The sequence below is a fragment of the Ailuropoda melanoleuca genome, chromosome 15 (genome assembly GCF_002007445.2).
Source record: "Ailuropoda melanoleuca isolate Jingjing chromosome 15, ASM200744v2, whole genome shotgun sequence".
NCBI classification, from domain to species: Eukaryota; Metazoa; Chordata; class Mammalia; order Carnivora; family Ursidae; genus Ailuropoda; species Ailuropoda melanoleuca.
This window is the reverse complement of record NC_048232.1, coordinates 25,389,763-25,410,692: the sequence shown is the minus strand read 5'-3', so window position 1 is coordinate 25,410,692 and position 20,930 is coordinate 25,389,763. Positions and strand designations below refer to the sequence as shown.

The 20,930-nt window shown below is 43.1% G+C and overlaps 1 long non-coding RNA gene across 1 annotated transcript; it reads left to right on the top strand.

Annotated features, from left to right (window-relative positions):
* The first annotated feature begins 10,951 nt into the window (after positions 1 to 10,951).
* On the top strand, positions 10,952 to 18,362 carry LOC117796479. The gene is made up of 3 exons (XR_004621028.1): positions 10,952 to 11,253; positions 13,430 to 13,595; positions 18,309 to 18,362. It is a non-coding gene; the product is annotated as an uncharacterized LOC117796479 (long non-coding RNA).
* Positions 18,363 to 20,930: the final 2,568 nt, after the last annotated feature.

The following is a 20,930-nucleotide window of genomic DNA, read 5'->3' as shown; positions in this document are numbered from 1 at the left end:
ACCTCCATAATTAATTTTTCACATGGCAGGGGTAGGGATGAAAGGTGTACAGCACATAGGCAAGGTAATTTCCCCTTCTTCCGGAATTCCACAGACTTAGTCTTAAGTATATAATTGAGCAATTTTCCCTACATATTTAATTAAGGGTAAGTCAAGAATAAAGCATTCTTTTCCTTTAAGATAATAAGATTGCTGCCTTATGCACATCATGACCCATAATTCGTAAAAAACAAAACAAAACAAAACAAAAAACCACACACACACATAAAACAAAAAACTTGAAGAAAAACAAAAAGCATTAAACTAACCAAACATTTATAAGACAAGAAGTACCTCTCCCTATGAATCTTGCTAAATAGAGGATTAAATAGCTTTAAAGGAATAATCTAGAAATGCCTCTAACTCTGAAATTAACCAGATAAAGGCTTATGTCTCTATAAAGCAATAAGAAAATAGTAGAACCCTAACCTCTAATTCTGTTTTCTTTTTCTAAGGTATACTTTGTTCTAAATATGCAACCATCTTGAAACAGTATTCGCTTTGTACTTTGATTGCGTATGGCTGTGGCAGCCAATACACAGCTAAGTCGAAAGAACTGTTCATTCTCATCATGTTGTCAAAAGGTAATGAAAACTGAGGATTTCTCGGTGGTATTGATGACATGTGAGTACAGCCAATTTACAGTTATTCCGGGATCCTATTTTAAGCCCGTGTTGATAATAGAGTCCCCGCTGTGTTATTTCTTTAATAATATCTTATATTTTTGAGTCTATTGACGTTCAATTCGTTGGTGAAATTTGTATTACAGAAATTATCATCCCAAAGTATGAACACATACAAGCAGACTTCTAGCTTCTTGAGGTTATGGTCTCCCGAATTCTGAATCTTAGGGGTTTGCGCCTAGGGCTGCTTAGTCCTTGTCTGTAAGGTCGGAAAGTTCCAGCTCACACTGGAATAATTCAGATCCTCCATACATGACGGATAAAGAAAGCAACGGCAGCAGATCGTCAACCCAACATTGGCTCAGGCTCTAAATGCTGGTAGGATCTGATCCTTGCACCCAATATTTGCAGGACATTGATTCCTCATTTATGCTTCTGTGCCTGAGGCCTTGCCTTCTACTTTAATAGGTTGGAGACTTGATTGCCACTCTTCTCCTTATGCTTCACTGCCCTACCCCCTGTGAACTGGACTCTCCTCCATTTCTCCAGTTTCACCTAGCCCCGTGAGTGAATTCCCCTTCTGAGTGCCACTGTTCTGTGACCAAGTATCCAATAACTACTCCTAGACCTCTTTCCTTCTGGAACTTTTCCAACTGCCTGGCATTCGGATGTTTGCCAGCCCCCTGCCTTGCTGAGAGCAGTGTGGCAGATTCAAACCCAGATTTCATCACCTCTAAATCAAGGCTATGCTTATCTGCACCAGATCCTTCTAGATCTATCCTTATATTTTTACCATGTTCCCCAAATGAGAGATTTGGTGAAGGAGGCTCTGCAAAGGAACCCACTTAAGAACCCAGGCTTCCTAAACAGTTACCTTGCAGAGGCAAAAGCCAGCTCTCTTCATCTAGTTGATGTCAGTGTTACCAAAAGTCTCAGTGTTTCCGAAGGGGGATATTCTAGCAGGCCTGGGGCATGGATGCAAAGATGGCCCACCATAAGCTGACCTTCATATTTGGCAACAAAGGCAAATTTAAAGCTTCTGGATCTGTAAATGAGTCTATAAAAATAATTAGGGTCCCCCGGGTGGCTCAGTTGATTAAGCATCTGACTTTTTTTTTTTAAGCTTCTGACTCTTGATTTTGGGTCAGGTCGTGATCTCAAGTCTGCGTTGGGCTCTGTGCTCAAGTGGGGAGTCTGCTTGAGGATTCTCTTTCTCTCTTGCCCTCTGGCCCTCCCCCCATGCCCTCTCTCTCTCAAATAAATAAATAAATCTTTAAAATAAGTACTTAAGGGAAGCTTTGGAATAATAGCCATTAGATTTGGGGACTCAACGGGCATCCAACATCTGGAATCAATGTCTGAGGCAAAAGGAAAATAATGCGCCTACTCTATTTTGACATGAAAACAGAACTTTCTTTGCCGCAGAGCTCTAGCTTAATGTTTTCAGCACAACATGGATCTCGTCTCTTAATCTTTATTTAGGATGCCCTGATGATACCTCCCTGTTCAAAGCTACATGGCACTGACAACAGAGTCCAAATGGATGAAATTCCAAACTTGCCTTGGATCATACCACTGTTCTAGGTAAAAGCAGAGGGTAGGTCAGCCTAAACATGCAAATAATTGTCGGTGACAGCCAATGGAATATGCCTCTCAGATCTCCTACTGCAGGAAGCATAATCAGCCTCTAGCCCTAGCTGTTGGCCACACTTCTCATGGTCTGCTCCTGGCCAGTGACTGAACGTGGCAGGGATACTAAGGAGACCATTCCTGGGAGACAGGTGTGCCAATGATGCGAGAGTTTGGCTCAAGGGTTCCCTTCTAAACTTGCTGAAACTTTCTGAGAACCACAAGCAGGCTGTGGCTTTCCTCCTTCCCTCCCTCCCCACACTTCTCCCTTCCTATCTTCATGGGTCTCAGACCTGCATCACGGTCTAATATTTCTCCCTGTCGCCTTCTGCTCCCTCCCTACAATCCCTCGCAGATATTTTCCCCAGTGTCTTACATATCCAATTCCTTCTTGGCATCTGCTTCCCAGAGAACTCAGACTAAATCATCATTTGACTATTTTGTTTTATATGGACAATTTAAAACCACACATCATTTCTGAATTCAGGGCCAAATAACATTCATTAAAAGAAAGAAGAACTAATAATGAAAAATTTGTATGTCAATTATATCAATCAGTTAACATAGACAAGAATATTCCAGGTCTGGATAATTTTAATAGCTTTCAGCAAGGCCCTGTAGATTAGGAGAGCCATTGGAAGAGCCAAAAAGAAAGAGGTGGGGCCAGTTCTCCTCGTTCTCGGTGCACTGGAATGAACTCATGGAGAAAGGTGTGCAACCTACAAACCACAGCACTGCCCTAGAGCTTGGTAGGGGATAGATAGGGCTCTGAGAGCTGTGTTATCCTTTCATCATCCATCCACTCAGCCACACAATAAAGTCTGCTGGGCACTGGCTGTACAACGAGCAGTGTGGTGGGCCCTGAAGATAACAGAGCTCAGACAAGAGCCTTGCCCTCAAGGCTGATAGAAGCAGACCCTTCCCAGCCATCACTTTGCATTTTCCCTTTTTCTAGGAACACAGGTGTCTGTCAAAGGGCATGCCTCTAGAATTCTTAAGTTTCCAGACCATGTCCAGAAATTTACGTGACCCTTATCTATTATTAAAGTTTTTTGTAAAAAATAAGTACATGGGATTTGGTTATAGTTTCCTTTATATTTCTTATTTGTTTGAAATTTTTCCTATTAAAATTAGGCAAAAGTGAAAAATGGTTTCTCAGATTTAAAATATTTTTCCTTTTTTATGTGGAAAGATTTCAAACTTAAAGTTGAAAGAATATGACCGGTACTAAGAACATCGTGTTGTCCCCTCGTTGTTAGCATCTTACCACCTTTGCTTTATCATTTGATCTTTGTCTTCCTAATATTTTCCCCTCAATTTTGAGGGTAAGTGACATATACTAAGACTTTTTATCTCTACACAGATCAATGTTTATTTCCTAAGAACCGTACAGTTATTAACTTCAGTAAACTTAACACCATATAAGGCCTGTGTCTAATCTAATCTGCCATTGGCCCTCGTGCCCCAGTGTGGTCGGTTAGCCCAATAACGTCCTCTGTAGAACTTTACCTCCAGTACAGGAGTCAGGCTAAGATCATGTTGCATTGAGTTGTCATGCCTCTTTAGTTTCCTTTAGTCAAGAACATTTCTACTGCTTTCCTTGACAGTTTTGAAAAATATAGCTCCCCCACCTTTTTTTTTTCTCTTTTTGTTAAATAGAATGTTCTTCGCTTTGGGTTTGGCTAGTGTTTCTTCATGATAAGATGCAAGTATGCGTTCTTGGCCACAATACTACACAGATCACGTACCCTTCTCAGAGTAGCACCTCTGGCCGTACCTGGTACCCACCTGGTCTTCACTGGTAATGTTGATTTGGGTCACCCCAGGCGAGGTGTCCCATTTCTCCATTGTCTAATTGCTCTTTTCTTCCCTTTTTGCAACTAATAAGAGGTTTGGGTGGGGAGACACTTTAAGACGAAGCTCCCCATCAAAATGCCTAGACTGACCATCTATGGATGGTTCTTGCCCAGTGTAGGCTTTACTATGAGTGGCCAACTCCAACACACCTTCACGTTGGCCAGTGAGCCCTGAGCAAGGGTCTTCCTTATCCCCAGTTATTTATTTCTCTGTTTATTATTACTTATTACCAACTATGATCAGTATGGACTCACAGATTACTATTTTTCCAATGATTTAGAATATTAATTATTTTGGTGCTCAAATTGTTCTGGATTTGGCCTATGGGTGCCCCATCAGGCTGGCTCCTGTGTCTTTGTGACATGCCACGGTTTTTGTTTTTTTTTTTAATGACTGTATTTTTAATAATAAATTCTATTACTGAAAAAAAAAGAAAAAGTAAAAGCAGATTTTTTAAAAATGCAAATTTTATCTGAAAGAATTTCAGGCTGCTTTGTTGTTGCTTGAATGGTATTGTTTATAGTCCTTTTGGTTATAAAGTTTTTTTTCTTCAATAAATAAAAATTTCTTGAGCATACATAGTGCATCCCATGTGCAAAATTCTATTAAGGCACAAAGGAAAGGTAAAAGAAGTATAAACTATGGTCTTCCTTACATTAAGGAATTGATAACGTAGCTTTAGACAGAAGATCTCTGAGGGCTCTTTGAATGTTGAATAACAAATGAAGGCAAAGCACATACAAAGACAGTCAGAAGTTAAGTAAAACCACCTCCTTCTTTTTTAAAAATTTAAAATCAATTAATTAACATAGTGTATTATTCGTTTCAGAGGTAGAGTTTAGTGATTCATCAGTTGCATGTAACACTCAATACTCATTAATTACATGAAGTGCCCTCCTTAATGTCCATCACTCAGTTACCCCATCCCCCCCCAACTCCCCTCCAGCAACCCTCAGTTTGTTTCCTATAGTCAAGAATCTCTTATGGCTTGTCTCCCTCTCTAATTTCATCTTATTTTATTTTTCCTCCCCTTCCCCTGTTTTATTTTGTTGTGTTCCTTAAATTCCACATATGAGTGAGATCATATGATTTTTGTCTTTCTCTGACTGAGTTATTTCACTTAGCATGACACTTTCTAGTTGCATCCATGTCATTGCAAATGGCAAGGTTTCATTTTTTGATGGCTGAGTAATATTCCATTGTATATATACACATCTTCTTTATCCATTCATCTGTTGGTGGACATCTGGCTCTTTCTATAGCTCGGCTATTGTGGACTTGCTGCTATAAACATTGGGGCACGTGCGCCCCTTCAAATCACTATGTTTGTATCCTTTGGATAAGTACCTAGTAGAGCAGTTGCTGGGTTGTAGGGTAGCTCTATTTTCAACTTCTTGAGGAACCTCCATACTGTTTCCCAGAGGGGCCGCACCAGTTTGCATTCCCACCAACAGTGTAGAAGGTTCCCCTTTCTCTGCATCCTCGCCAATCTCTGTTGTTTCCTGACTTGTTAATTTTAGCCATTCTGACTGGTGTGAGGTGGTATCTCATTGTAAAAAACTCCTACTTCTACTGAATTGCAAGGGAAACCAAATCAATTTGACCTGGTGCCAGCCCCGCCTTCCTGAGTTCTCCCAGGCACTGTGGACAGCCTGAAACCCACACTTTCCAGTCTCAACTGCGCACAGGGAAGCATCTGAGAGGCCCTGGGGGCAGGAGATAAGCAGGGGCTCTTCTTCCCCAAAGCCAGCGGGAACATCTGCAGATGCAGACAGCTGACATGGGTGTTTGCCTGTGGTTTTCAGTTGTACTCTGGGAATCGCCCCCTGTGTGGCTGAGGGACTGGAGAAAAGGAGCTTGTCTTGATCCATGCTCCGTGCCTCCTATCGTCCCCGTCTTCCTTATCTCCAGAGGTTGTTTAAGTCCCTCGTTCCCAGTAATAAACTTCATACTCAAACTATTTAGGTGGCTCCTGTTCGCCTAATAGAATGTGACTTATCAGTTTCTTATTTATTTGTCATACACTTGTACATTTGCCGTGAGCCGGGCACTCTGTTTCCCAAATATCAACTTGTCTGATCCTCATAATAACCCTATGAAGTAGGCACTACAATTTTTCCCTGATAGGCACAGAGGCAACTTGCCTAAGTAACAGAGCCAGTAAGTAGTGGACGTGGGTGGTATCCCTTCTTATAAGGACACTAATCCTATCAGATCCAAGCCCCAACCTTATGACCTCATTTCATCTTTTTTTTTTTTAAAGATTTTATTCATTTATTCAACAGAGATAGAGAGAGGGAACACAAGCAGGGGGAGTGGGAGAGGAAGAAGCAGGCTCATAGCGGAGGAGCCTGATGTGGGGCTCGATCCCATAACGCCGGGATCACGCCCTGAGCCGAAAGCAGACGCTTAACCGCTGTGCCACCCAGGCGCCCCATCATTTCATTTTTTTTCCTTCTAGTTTTATTGAGATATAAGAGACATACAGCATTATAGAAGTTTAAGGTGTACAGCATGATNTTTCATTTTTTTTCCTTCTAGTTTTATTGAGATATAAGAGACATACAGCATTATAGAAGTTTAAGGTGTACAGCATGATGATTCAACTTACATACACTGTGAAACGATCACCACAATAAATTTAGTTAGCATTCATTATCTCGTATAAAAAGAAAGAAAGAACGAAAGAAAGAAAGAAAGAAAGAAAGAAAGAAAGAAAGAAAGAGAGAGAGAGAAATGTATTTTTCATGTTTTTGTGGTGAGAATTCTTAGGATAACAGCTTTCCTGCATATCACACAGCAGTGTTAGCTTTAGTCATTATGGTGTACATCACATCCCTAGTATTTATTTATCTTATAACTAGAAGTTTGTGCCTTTTGACCCCCTTCTCTAATTCCTCCACCCTCCACCCCCTCATGGAATCTTAATTACTTCCATAAAGTCCCCATTTCCAAATAAAGTCACATTGGGGGTTAGGGCTTCCACAAAAGAATTTTAGGGGATTCAAACATTCAGTCCACAACAGAGACCAAATTAACACCAACAAATAATCTCACCTATTATCATTATTTTGTGTGGCACCAACAATGCAGTGTCTTTTGCCCAGGCTTTGAAGGAGATCCCTGCTTCAAATATATTTTTAAAATTAGAAATATATAGAGAGAATTATATTAAATATAAAAATATAAAATTATATTAAAATTAATATATAAAATATATTAAAATTAGAATATATATATGTATTATCTCTATCATGGGAACTTGCCCAAGTTACTTACTGTGGCTGAACCTCAGTTTCCCCATCTGCAAATGGGATAATAATACCTATTTCATAGGGTTGTTGTATTAAGCAAAATAACAATACAAGATTCATCATCTGGTACCAGCCACACAGTAGCTACTCAGTCTACCTTAGCTCCCCGCTTTGAGTTCTCGTCAAATGATGGGCACAATTCAGGGGGTCTAGCCTAGCTACTTGGCTCCAACAGCGCTCTCGTTCCTGATTATTTGTCGACCCCTCTCAGTCGCATTGTAGGAGATACTCTACTTCGGCTCCCTCTGTCCCATGCCACCTCTTTGAGTGGACCTTCCTCTAGAGACCAGCAAGGTGGAGACCGAGGTGGGGACCGAGGTGGGCACGTGCCCCTGCAGCGGCCGAGAGTTGATTTTTCTGGGGCGGGAGTAGCAGAGGGGCAGGGCGAGGGCGTGTGTTCCGTGGTGTGGACCACAGCAAGAGCGGCGCCACGCAGAGCCCACGGCATCGCAGGTGCTCCTGGGACGTCTGGCTTCGTGACTACAGCGGAGGAGGACCTTCCCTTGCGGGGCTAGTGCTGCGGCATTGGCCTCACTACAAGTCTGGGCTGAAAGCTCCGCCAGAGTCTGCGCCTCCAAGCCTCGCGATTCCCTTCTAATGCCTTTCTGCTGGAGTCGTTCGTGTCTGAAGCTGAGCCTGGCTCGAAGACTCAGACGTACGGCTGCGCGGTGCGTTAGCGCTCAGTTCCATGGGCTCAGGACTGCTTCCTTCCAGTGCCTGCAACAGTGCCCGCAGAGCTGCTCAGGGAATTATTTGTGGAGCTGTCGACTAATTGGTCGTGAAATTCTGACTCCCTGAAGAGTTATTTGTGGCTGCATAAAAATTACCCCCGACTCACGCATTTGTTATCTCACGGTTTCTGTAGTCAGGAACCTGGGAAGAGCTTGGTGAGAGAATTTGGGTTGAGGTCTCTCATGAGGCCGCAGTCATCTCAAGACCCTCTGGGGGAGGATCCCCTGCCAAGCTCACTCAGGGGCGGTGGACGGGGGGCTTCAGTTCTTCACCATGTGGACCTCTCCACGGGCTTCCTGAGGGTACTCACAATATGGCAGCCTGCTTCTCTCTCCCCAGGGCTTCCCCACAAGGGAGCAGATGACTTTCCCCAGCGTGAGTGATGGAAGACGGACAGAGAGCCACACACAAACGAGACAAAAGTCCTTGTATAACCTAGTCTGAGAAGTGACGTCTCAAAGTCACACTCATTAAGACGGCTATTATCAAAAGCCAGTAAGTAGCAAGTATTGGTGAGAATGTGGAAAAAATGGAACCCTTGTGCACAGCTAGTAAGAATGTAAAATGGTGTATCTATTACTGCAATGAAAAATAAAATATTTAAAAAGATGCCAAAAAAAAAAAAAAAAGAAGAAGAAGACTGTAAAATGGTGTAGCCGCTGTGTAACAGTCTGGCAGTCCATCAAAAAAGTAAGCATTGAATTACCGTGCGATCAAGCAATTCCCCTCATAGATGTGTACCCAGAAGAATGGAAAGCAGGGGTTTGTACGCCCATGTTCATGCAGCATTATTTACAAGAGCCCCGATGTGGAAGCCGTCCAAGTGTCCACTGACAAGCAAATGTGTCATATGATGTATAGTACAACGGAAAGAAAATTCTGGCACAGGCTGCAACATGGATGAACCTTGAGGACATTATGCGAAGGGGCATAAGACAGTCACAAAAGGACACATACAGTATGATTCCACTTATATGAGGTACCTAGAATAGTCAAACTCCCGGAGAAAGAAAGAACGGTGGTCACTAGAGGCTGGGGGCGGACAGGGAGCGGGGAGTAGTTTAATGAGGACAGAGTTTCAGTCTGAGATGATGAAAAAATTCTGGCGGTGGACGGTGGTGTTGGTTGCACAACACTGCGAATGTCATTACACTGAGCTACACACTGGAAGATGCCACTCACACCACACATCTGGGAACAGCTTAGCTGGGTGATTCTGGGTTGGGGTCTCTCTCAAGGCTAAACCATACACTGAACCATGCACTGAAAAATGGTTAGTCAATATTTTATTACATATATTTAACCAGAATATTAAACAACTAATAAAAATAAAGAGGTGACATCATTTCTACCAAAATCTATCGGCTAGAAGTCAGTGAGTTGATCCAGCCCACACTCAAGGAGAGAATTAAGCTCTACCTCTTGAGATAAGGACCAAAAAGTATTTGTGGATATATTTTTCAAACCGCCACACTTTTCAAAGGCTTCCAATCCAAAATAGACATAATTCATGTAAAGATAGAAAAATACATGAACCACTTGCACGAAGTACTTGTCACAAACTGCTTTAATGGATGGACTTTTATGAGGAGACTGATCTAGAAGTCAAGGGTAAGTCTTTATTCCTATGTTGTCAGTTACGCTCAGCATTCATCTGTTCACACATGTGGGACTTGAAATCTGAATTGATTTGCTACAAAGAATAAAATACTGATGAAGAGGGGGGGCCTGGGTGGTTCAGCCGGTTAAGTGTCTGACTCTTGATTTCAGCTCAGGTCGTGATCTCAGGGTTGTGAGACCGAGCCCCGTGTTGGGCTTTGTGCTGGGTGTGGAGCCTGCTTAACATTCTCTCTCTCACTCTGTCCCTCCACTCAGCCTCACTCGTGCTCGCTCTCTCTTAAAAAAAATTTAAAAAAATCTTTAAGATTTTTAAAGAGATAAGATATTTCATCCAAAGAGATAAGATATTTCATCCAAACTCAGTGAGTTAAGATTCTTTTAGAAAGAAGATTCTACCTTTAATGATTTCAAATCAAAGTACCTCAGGACTGTATTTGGAGTTGTAGGTGCACAATGAACAAAGATTGAAGTCTGTATAAATCGTAACTCAATTGTGATTCACTTTTGTTGAATTGCCAGATGTAGCTAGAGACCGTATTCTGAAGGGGCTCTTAATGAATTCCCCTGTGACCTCCATGCATTTAACACCGTGGGCCTCTCAGTCACAGAATGGAACGGGGGTGGTCCTAGGCCTAGGCAGAGCGGGTTGGGGCCAAGGATAAGCAGAAGCATCTGTCTGCTGGTTCACTAAAGCCCTCACAATGCCCTCCAGTTACTAAAGCCCCGATCATAAGCAAATAGAGAAAACCCACGTGATAACATTTTCCACTTCTTTCCAAAGTAATGTGCTAACATACACGCTCTTAGTAAGTTCTCTCTCTCTCTCTCTCTCTCTCTCTAAGATTTATTTATTTATGACAGAGAGAGAGTGCTAGGAGGGGCAGAGGGAGTGGGAGAGAAAGAGAGAAGCCCACTCTCTGCAGATCACAGCAGAGCCCAACACGGGGCTGGATCCCACGACCCTGAGATCAGGACCTGAGCCGAAATCAAGAGTCAGCTGCTTAACCGACTGAGCCACCTAGGCGTCCCAAGACATTTTCTTATGTAGCTTAATTTTTCCTGTGTATAACGAGTTTGATTTATTTATTTTTTCTTTCTGATTTAGCCGTCTATTTCTTCCTGTACAGGTATCTTCCGCTTTGGGAAAGCTGGCTAGTACGTGCTCTCTCTAACTGAAAGGAATCCAAAGAGGATTTTCGCTTTTCCCAGAAAAGGTGAAAAGCCAAACCAGCACGGAGCATCTGTTTTGCAGCAAGCCCGGAGAGAGGCGCTGCGGAGCCCCAGCACGGGCGTGCCCCTTGCAGGGGAACTCCACTCAGCATCTGGGCATCAAGCAGCCAAAGCTTTGAACTGTCTGCGAGCATCTGTGCTGCATCTTGATTTATTGTGTGCCTCCGTTAGCAAGATGTGTCCAAGATCACATCGGAAAAGCCTGAGAGGTGATTTTTGGCGGTCTGTAACACGCCCAAAATTTCCATACACATTGATAGTAGCTGCTTCTTTGCTTTATGCCCTTTCGGCTTCCAGAAGTTTTCCTAGGGACCCTTTACTTTTGGAGAGCCATGGAAACCTCTAACTTCTTTCCCCTTCTGAGAAACCAAACCGTTTCCAATTTAAGCTAACACCGCACCGGCTTTTTTGTAATACTGTATCTGCTTTCCTTCCTCTTCTTTTTTCTTTCTCCAGAGCATATTACAGAAGAGTTTCAGTATTTCTCAATATTAAGCAGTTGCTTTCTGGGGAAGGGAATCAATCAGCAAGAAAATAAGCTTAAAAAAGCGTATCAGCACCTTCCCTTTTGCTTTTTGTTATTTGACATGCCTGTGGTCACACTTCCTTCAGGAGACAACGGGACTTTATCAAAAGAGTCATACATAAAGTATAGCCAGTTTTTAACAAAACTGAGATTTCCGTGTATTGGGGGCTTCCTACATTGCATGTTTCCCCCAGCTCATTGCTTTTTCAAATTCCTTCCCTCTTCCTCACCTTATTCCTTCCCCTCCCCCTCCATCTCGCTTTCTGTATTGCGGGTAAAGGGGTTGCCCATTCTATTTCCATTTTCGGTGCTCACCAACAGTGCTATTCCCAAAGGTCACCTCCACTGCTCAGGAATTACCCAATCTCCCTCCCTCCCCCTCCTTCCTATACAAGCAGAGGTGTCTGTGGGCTGGGAGGTTTTTTTCTTTTGTCTTTGTAGGGGAGCCGGGGACAGCTGGGAGGTGTTGTTTTATTTGAGGGAAGTGTGCTAATATGTGCTTTTCCACTCCCCTGCTCGCGGAGGAGGAGACGGGAGTCAGACTAATTGACAACTGAAAATTTTTTAAACAGCTGGCAACGAATCAGGGCTCACATGACCAGGGCTGTTCCCTGACATCCCATCTTGTTTAGTGCATGAGAGACGTTGTGATGGACAGCCGACATACCCCCTCAGACTCCAAGTTCACTTTTCTATTGCTAAACCTTCGAATCTTAAAGGTCATCATTCTCAGCGTGAAAGTAAACAGTTATCACCAGTTGAATCATTTCTTTTATAAGGTTGGCTCATTATTAACGGTCAGTCCACAATCAGAAGTCTCTCAAGAAATGGCACCATATTTAAGACAGAGCTTTCTGTAAAATTCTGAACATGTGCTCTACTGTTTTCAGTGTAGTGAAGCAGATATCGACGTTCAGGTCCGGGTTCCTCCAGGAAACCGACTCTGAGGTGCGGACGAGTGTGCAGGACATTTACCAAGGAATGGTTCCCGAATCTCACCTGAGGGAGGGAGAGGAAGGGAAGGAATCCGGGATTGGGCCCATGCAAAACTGGGCTGCGGTGAATGAAGTCTCAACAGAAGCTCCCGTGGGCCCCACAGAGAGGTCTGAACTTGGGATGGCCTCTCAGGGCTGCCCCATTTGTGTCAAAGTCTAGGTCAATTAGTCACTGGATGTGGGCCACTCTGGGAAGGGTGTAGACCCTTCTTTCCAGATGAGGCAACTTCCAAGAAGGCCAATAGCTGAGAGCTGTGTTCTGGCAGCCTCCCACAGCTGAGAGACATCACCTAAAGGGGTTTGGGTGGTGCACTAAAGTGTTCACTACCATCAGGATGCCCTTTTGCAAGAACACCCATTGTGAGTCTGAAAGGTTGAATTCACAAAAACCTATGGTAAGGTTGTCTCTGTGGTGTAGACAGAAGCCTCTGTTCCTCAGGGCTGGTCCATGGCTACCAGGCAAGCCCTGACCATAGCTGTCAGACAAAGAAGAGTAGAGAAGCAAGTTTATGCTAAACCTTCCTCCCCCCTTCCCCACCGAGTCTCATCCACTGTTCACACATCTCTGGAAGTCAACTTAGATGACCCCCCGCCCCCGCCCCCGGCCCCACCCCAGGACAGGGGAAGAGTTGGTTTTCTAGCTGGGACCAAGGCAGACCTCACGCCTGCATTTACTCTTTCTCCAGTGTTATACCTGCCTTAAAACTTCAACCAAACAAATCCTTTGCTGTTCTCATACTTAAATTAAGTCCTGCTTCCTATCCTTTTGTGATAACCTGAAAATGTGGCCCAAGGTGAGGAAGGGGCAACTTTTCTGGAACTATAATTGCCTTTGCTTCTCTTTTTCCTCCCTCCTCTGTTCAGTGAACCCTGAGCTCGGCACTCTTTGAATGGGGTACAGCTCTCAAGCTTCCTCTCCACCCTCAGCGGGAACCCCTGCAGGAACTTTCTAACGCCATTTTGGAGGAAGGATATCAAGCTTGGTACTACCTTCTGGCATTCTGAAATGATTTGTGTTAAACCCACAGAGGTAAATGGAGGAATAAGACAAAATCATTTGAAACCTAGGAGAAATCACTCTTTTATGTTAGGAAAAGAGAATGTACTCCTATTTCCCTTCAAAGTTTTCTTTTGGAAATGAGCTTTGTAAAGAGGCACATTAGAACGTATCACAGGTTCTGTGACTTGTTTATGTTTGCAGAAGAATTTTTGATTCTATATCTTATTTAAATTTTTTGGTTTTGAATACAGAATAATAAAAAAATCACCGACTATAGTCTGACTAGAATCAAATAGGGCTTTATGTGTATATAATGCGAAAGCACTTGGCACTAGTGTGTAAGGAAGAGATGAGTGTGAACTCAGATCCCTTTATAACTTGTTAGAGAGGAAATTTAGAGGAGCTGATAAGCCTTTGATGAAATGAAGCCTAGCATGTTGAAATCAGGAAGTTTTCTTCTATTTAAAAAGAATTTTTAAGTAACGAGAAAAATCCTAAAGAGCAGGTTTTGCATGATACGAGGAATTCTGAAGAAACAGAAATCAGTTCTCCAAAGGGATCTCTCAAAGATTAAGAAGGTAAAGAAGAAATAATCCTTTGGAGGCATCAGAGAATCTCTTAAGTCTCACTCATAATGCGCATGATTTGTGTCTTGCCTATGAGAGAAAATACTGCTTTTTAATTTTTTTGTTGTCTTTGGGTTCCCACTGACTTTCATGCTGATGACAGTGAGTGCTAAGGGCCATTCATTCCAGAAAGAATGCAAGATACAGCCACAGGCCCATCAAGTTCTATAACCCTCACTCCGTATTTTTCCTTGCCTGTAAAAGAGAAGCCATGAGAGATGAAGTAAGGGACCTGCAAGGAATTCCATATGTTTTCCATCGTCCTACAGCTAACAAGCAGTAAAGCCACTATTTAATCCAGGCATGGGCTGTTCCGAAGTTCATGCTCCTTCCACCACCCCAGCCTGACTCCTGAGAGAAGCTTTCTGAGTAACCATCAAGAATCCGTGACCCAGAAAATGGAACTGAAAGATTCCAAGAAAATGCCAGGGGCGGAGTCTTACAATGCAAATAGATTGCAGATGAATACTGTGGAAAGAGAGAACTTAGAGACTTTTAGTTGAGGGCAGAATATCTGGTTCTTATAGAGTTTACTTAATTTGAGGTTCTAAATATAGTTTATGTGCAGTTTTCCCAGGAGAGCATTCACAGACCATATCAGATTCTAAATGATGCCCGTGGCGTTTAAATAATTTACATGCTAAACTATCAGAGAAGTAGGACAAAGAAAAACAGAAAGTAGACACCAGAGATTATGCTAGCAGAAAAGAAAGAAGGCAAATAGAAGGAAAAGAAAGTAAAGAAGGATGAAAAGGGAATGGCTAGAGCGAAGAAATTCTTACCACCTCTTCCTCCCTCTGTCCCCACTTTCTGTTGCCTGGTATGTTTGTCAGCTGCTGAAGAACAGATGATGGCCTCGAGACTCACAGAACTCATATCAACAGGTGCAAAGGGATTCAAGGTCCATTTCCTCTGTCTTACAGACCTAGGGATAGGACTTCTACCCCCAGAGGGGCACCATTTTTAAGACTGGCCCTGAGCTGAGATATCAGCAGATATGGCCGAACTGAGCCACAACCAGAGTTGAGGAAGTTAATCAGAAGTCACAAAGGCATCAACAGTTAATAGTGTAGCAAGCTACATATATATTATAGCATGTTATATATAAAATTATAGCATATTGTATAAAATAGAGGTATCATAATACATATGCATTTTGAACTGAAAAGACATTTGAGGTTTCCTACCATAGTTAGTGGTAAGAAAAAAGTGGAAGAAAAAGAAAAAAAAATGAATTGTTGTCAAACCAGGTAACAGAGCAAGTTCTGAGTTTTCTCTCTGAAGTTCTGAGTTTTCTCTCAGGGTGAACCACTGACCGACTCATTTTTACCTCACTTCCTTTTTTTTTTTTTTAAGATTTTATTTCTTTATTCGAGAGAGAGAGTGAGCGAGCAAGAGAGAGAGAGAGCATGAGCAGGGGGAAGGGCAAAGTGAAAAGCAGACTCCCCACTGAATAGGAAGCCCAATGCAGGGCTCGATCCCAGGACTCCGGGATCACGACCTGAGCCACAGGCAGATGTTTAACCGACTGAGCCACCCAGGTGCCCCTTTACCTCACTTCCTTTTTCCAGGTCATCAAGTTTCCTAATATCGTTCTATCACCCACAGGAAGTTTTCTCTCATTTGCACAAATTCAAATATGGTAAAATTAGTTATAAAGATAGAAACTGATTTTTGGAGGTCAATATTTGAATAAAGCTCAGATTTATAGAACTGGAGATTTCTTATTATAACCACATTTTAAGTGATCGGAAGACACTCAAATACACTGATGGAGGACGCCTGGGTGGCTCAGGATTTGTATTTGTATTATTTTATTTGTATTATTCAGAATAAGACAAGGTGATACTGCATGACAGATAACTTTAAAAATCTCTATAACTTATTTGTAGCTCACGTTGCATTGAAGGTTGACAGCGGTTTTGCTACACAGACTGTCAGAGACTCAAGGTGACACTGGCTCCACTCTTTTATGACACTTCCATCTCAGCTCGTGGCTACACGGGTACCATAGCAAAGGCACAGTGTGAACTCAACTAAATCCTGTTCGCAACCCAGTGGCCAGAACCGGTCACATGACCCCAACTGAGGAGCAAGGAAGTAGGAAGGAGAGCAGTGCAAGATACGGTGATTCTTGTAAGCTCTACCACCCGATGTTCTTGGGATTTGTGGAGATTGTGTCAGTATTAGCATCAATTAATTCGTTAATTAATTAATTAATTTTTGAGAGAGAGAGAGAAAGCAAGGGGGGGGCAGGGAGGGGCAGAGAGAGAGGGAGAGAATCCCAAGCAGGTTCCACATGCAGTACAGAGCCCTATATGGGGCTCCATCCCGAGACCCTGACATCATGGCCCAAGCCCAAAAAGAGTCAGAAGTCCAACCAACTGAGCCACCCAGGCGCCCCAGTATTACCACCAATTTAGACACATGATTAATAGAATTTTTATTTAAAAGGCAAGACAGAAAGGGAGTTGCTGTGTCAGCTTATGCAGAGTTAAGATTTGATATAAGAATCCTCATAAGTTAGGTAAGTTTACATATTTTAGTGAGTACTGAATCATTAGAAAAATCAGTAAAACACAAATTCCTAGTCCCTTATCCCTAGAGATTTTTAATCCAGTTAACCTGAGGCACAGTCCAGGAATTTGGATTCTAACAAGCACCTCCCTTGCTGGTGGCCTTCCCGGTTTGATAGACACAGATTATTGGTTTCTGCCTTATTGACATGGATACATCAGGATTCCAGCACGTGTGGGAGCGTGTGTGTATGTGATATTTTATTTCGTGGAGCAGAGTGTTAAGAAGCAGTGGGCGGTTCTTCTATCTCATTGATTTTCACAGGATAAAGCCTTGGTAGAAAGGGACCCGAGAACTTCAGAGGGGTGTGGAGAAAAACGCTGAAAATGCCAGGGAGTAAGTAGAAAGTTCGCGGAGAGAAGCTGCGGATGATAAAGGACCAGGAGAGGTTGCAGAAGGAGAGTAGAAATGAGGAGAATGAGCATCCCCAGAAGACCAAACGTGTTCCTGGATACAGGGATTAGTTTATCTGGGTCAACATATGGTCTGGTGGGAAGAGAAGGTGCTGAAAGGCACCTACAATATGGCCAAGGATTGTTGTGATGGTTTTTATTTAGAACCACTTAAGCGAAAAACAAAGGCAATGCTGAGAAGGGCCAAAGTAGAGCTCAGTTCACTGTCATTATTTGAAACTGTGGTAATTTACTAACGAAATAATCAGAGACATGCACAGATAGCACATACAATGTTTTTGCAACTTTTTTATAGTGAGGGAAAAATTGGAAATCACCTAACCATTTGCCAGTTGGAAATTGGTGAAGTACATTTAGCTTTATCCATGTTATTGGGATGCTATGTAACCATTAAAAGTATTTGGGGGGCATCCAGGAAAAAGCAATGTATTAGTGGGTTTATAAAAATCTCCTTCCAAGGCTCACTGGAATGAGTAAAAAGATACACCAAAGAAAGCACCATCCAACAAAGAATCTAGGGGATTTTCTCAACCTCATATCACAGACTTCAAGAAATACACAACAATTAAGCCTAAATTGATATAAAATTCTGGGAATCAACTCCCTTTTTGGAGTGAACTGCACAAAGTGGTGAGAAGAGGCAGAATTTCTGAAAAGCCCGCTAAAAATAATTCTCACTTTGGAAGGACAGGAAATAGGGGCTTGGGTTGGCAAGAGAAAAGATCTGGAATGTTCCACTTGGGGCCCTTTTTCCTCCTTGTAAACCCAAACATCAGTTGAAGGCCACAGTGGTGGGAGAGAGTCCAGAAATAAGCTCTTAGCAGCAGTTGTCTCTGAGGGGCTGGCAGCTCTGGACAGAGCGAGCTGGGTGGGGGAACGTGTTTGCAGCCACACAAGACACGACTTTCACACCACCCGGCAGGGCCCTGCCTCCAGCTTTGATCAGTGAGAGAAGGGAGACAGACCCAAACTTCCAGACCCACCACCATCCACGGGACAAGGTAGACTATTCCTTGGACCCGGCCTCTAGTCAAGGCTTTCAACACAAGGAAAAAAAAAAAATGAATGTGGAAATTGTTCCCAGCTTCGATGGCTCATGGAAGCACTGCTCTCCCCACTCTCCTCAGGCAGCTTTGGGACCCATACGTATAAATGCTGTAGATCCAAGCGTCAGCCCACCCACGTGTCTCAGGGGAGAAGCAAACCCAGCTCAGGTAAGCAGGGAGATAAGCAAAAGACTATGTGGGTATTGTTTTGGGAGTGAAGGGCAGGCCCATGTACAACTGCGATGACCTCAGAATGACTAAGTGAGAAGAAACCCATCTGGGTGTCTCTGTGATAATTCTGCCCCCCCAAAAGAAAAAAAAAAAGGAAGAGCGGATGTGAAAGGAGCTCAAAACACATCAGAAAAGGAAGCGCTGCTGTTGGAAGAAAATCACAGAACATTCCTTCTATTCCTACATAAATTCAACAACAGCAACCAGGTAAAATGAAACTAACAGAATGAAGAGACCTGCAGAGCCCCAGAGCCCCAGGACTTACATTGTAGGCAGGAGTCTGAAGACCCCTCCTTGCCTCCCTTCAGAAAAGGGCTGCAGACATTTTATGAAGCTGTGGTTATTGTATAAAACCGATAGATGGGAGGGGATCCTGGGAGGCTCAGTTGGTTAAGTGGCTGATTCTTGATTTCAGCTCAGGTCATGATCTCAGGGTGGTGGAATCATTGGCTTCCCTGTTCAGCGAGGAGTCTCCCTGAGGATTCTCTCTCACCCTCTGCCCCTCCCCCTGCTCACACTCTCCCTCTAAAATAAATAAATACATCTTTTTTTTTTTTTAAATGATAGGTGGGAAAGGGTGTAGGCACATTGACTAGTCAGAGGGGAGTATTGAAGTGAACACCGTTGACTGCTTAGCTAACCACACATTCTCCTTCCATCTTTCCTGACAGAATTCCCACTGGGTTTAGGTGTCCACCCCTCCTCACGTAGCCATGCCCTTCAGAACCCGCAGACCCCACCCCTGGGCTCTGTATCCGACCAGGCCTCGTTCATGAGTGATTAGGTTTGCCCAGGTGACTGTTGTTGGTCAGGGAGGGCATATGATACAAGTAGATGCCATTAGACTTGAAGAACAAATTGCTATTCCCAGGGAGAGGGTTGTAAGAAGGGACTATGCAGCCTTGATTGCCACTGGAAGCCATCTTGTGATGATGAGGAGGACAGGCTTGAAGATGAGGCCCCGAAGACAGCAGAGGAGAGAGAGAGAAAGCACCTGGCATCCCAATGATGCTGTTGAGCCCGTCCTGCCTCTGAACTTTCTGTTGCTTAGTCGCTTGTGCCAACTGAAGTCACAGTTTCCTAACCCAAATACTGTGGGTTCCCCTCTCCCTTTCTTTTCTAGACACTGTTGGTATTTCTTTCACATTTAGTGGTTATTCCTTTTGTAATTAGGAAAAAAAAAAGATATTAATATTTTGACAAGTTAATATAGAAGAATGCTTAAATACATTAAAACTATTTAAAATGTATTATTAAATTAAAAAGCAGGTTACAAAGTTTTTAAATGACACGATAACAATTTTTTTTTATTATTTTTTAAAGACTTTTATTTATTTATTTAACAGAGAGAGAGAGCATGAGTAGGGGGAGGGGCAGAGGGAGAAGAAGGCTCCCCGCTGAGCAGGGAGCCTGATGTGGGGGCTCAGTCTCAGGACCCTGGGATCATGACCTGAGGTGAAGGCAGATGCTTAACTGACTGAGCCACCCAGGCGCCCCAACAATTTTATTTTATAAGGTATATATAATGCCCTGTATGCACAGGAAAGAAACCTGAAGGAATGCATGCCAAAATAATGGTAGGACTATGTGTGTTCTTTTTCTTTTTTTCTTTTTGTCAGGTTTTTCCTCCCCTCTATGATGAACGTATAATGACTTACGTAGAGATTGAAAAGATAAATGAAAATTTAAATAAAAATTGAGTTACTTTGATTTGGCCAATAAATACTTCCATTTTTTTCCCTGCCAGATTTGAGTTTTTCGTATTTTGCAACCATTACATTAAAGGAGAAAGAAGAAGAGCTGGCGGAACCTGCTCTTCCCTCCAGCCCCAGCGGTAAGCACAGCAGGCTCAACCATATTGTTGGATTTGGGCACAGCTGGCCTCCCTGAAACCCCACAGTTTTTCCCATGGAACCCTGAAAACATTTCCTCTCTCTTCTCACAGGGGTGAACTCAGAATTGGTGGCGTGAAGATCTGGGCTGATCCTGGTTTGTCCCCGAGAGGGTCTACAGCAACTCCAGTGCCTGGTCATATTACAATGTTATACTTTACAGACCAGCAATCCTAACAAAAGATGGTTTACTGTGTCCTGCAAATAAATGCTCAATTCACAACGGCAACAAGAGATCTGTCTTCAGCATCTTACTCCCTCCATCTTCATGTTCCTCTTCGTTGTTTTTCTTAGTCTCATTCTTATCATATGGCAAGATCTTTGTATACATTAAAAGGTTTAATTCTCATAAAACTTCTAATAGGTTGGCATTATTAAAACTATTTTACAGGGGCGCCTGGATGGCACAGCGGTTAAGCGTCTGCCTTTGGCTCAGGGCGTGATCCCGGCGTTCTGGGATCGAGCCCCCACATCAGGCTCCTCCGCTATGAGCCTGCTTCTTCTTCTCCCACTCCCCCTGCTTGTGTTCCCTCTCTCGCTGGCTATCTCTATCTCCGTCAAATAAATAAATAAAATCTTT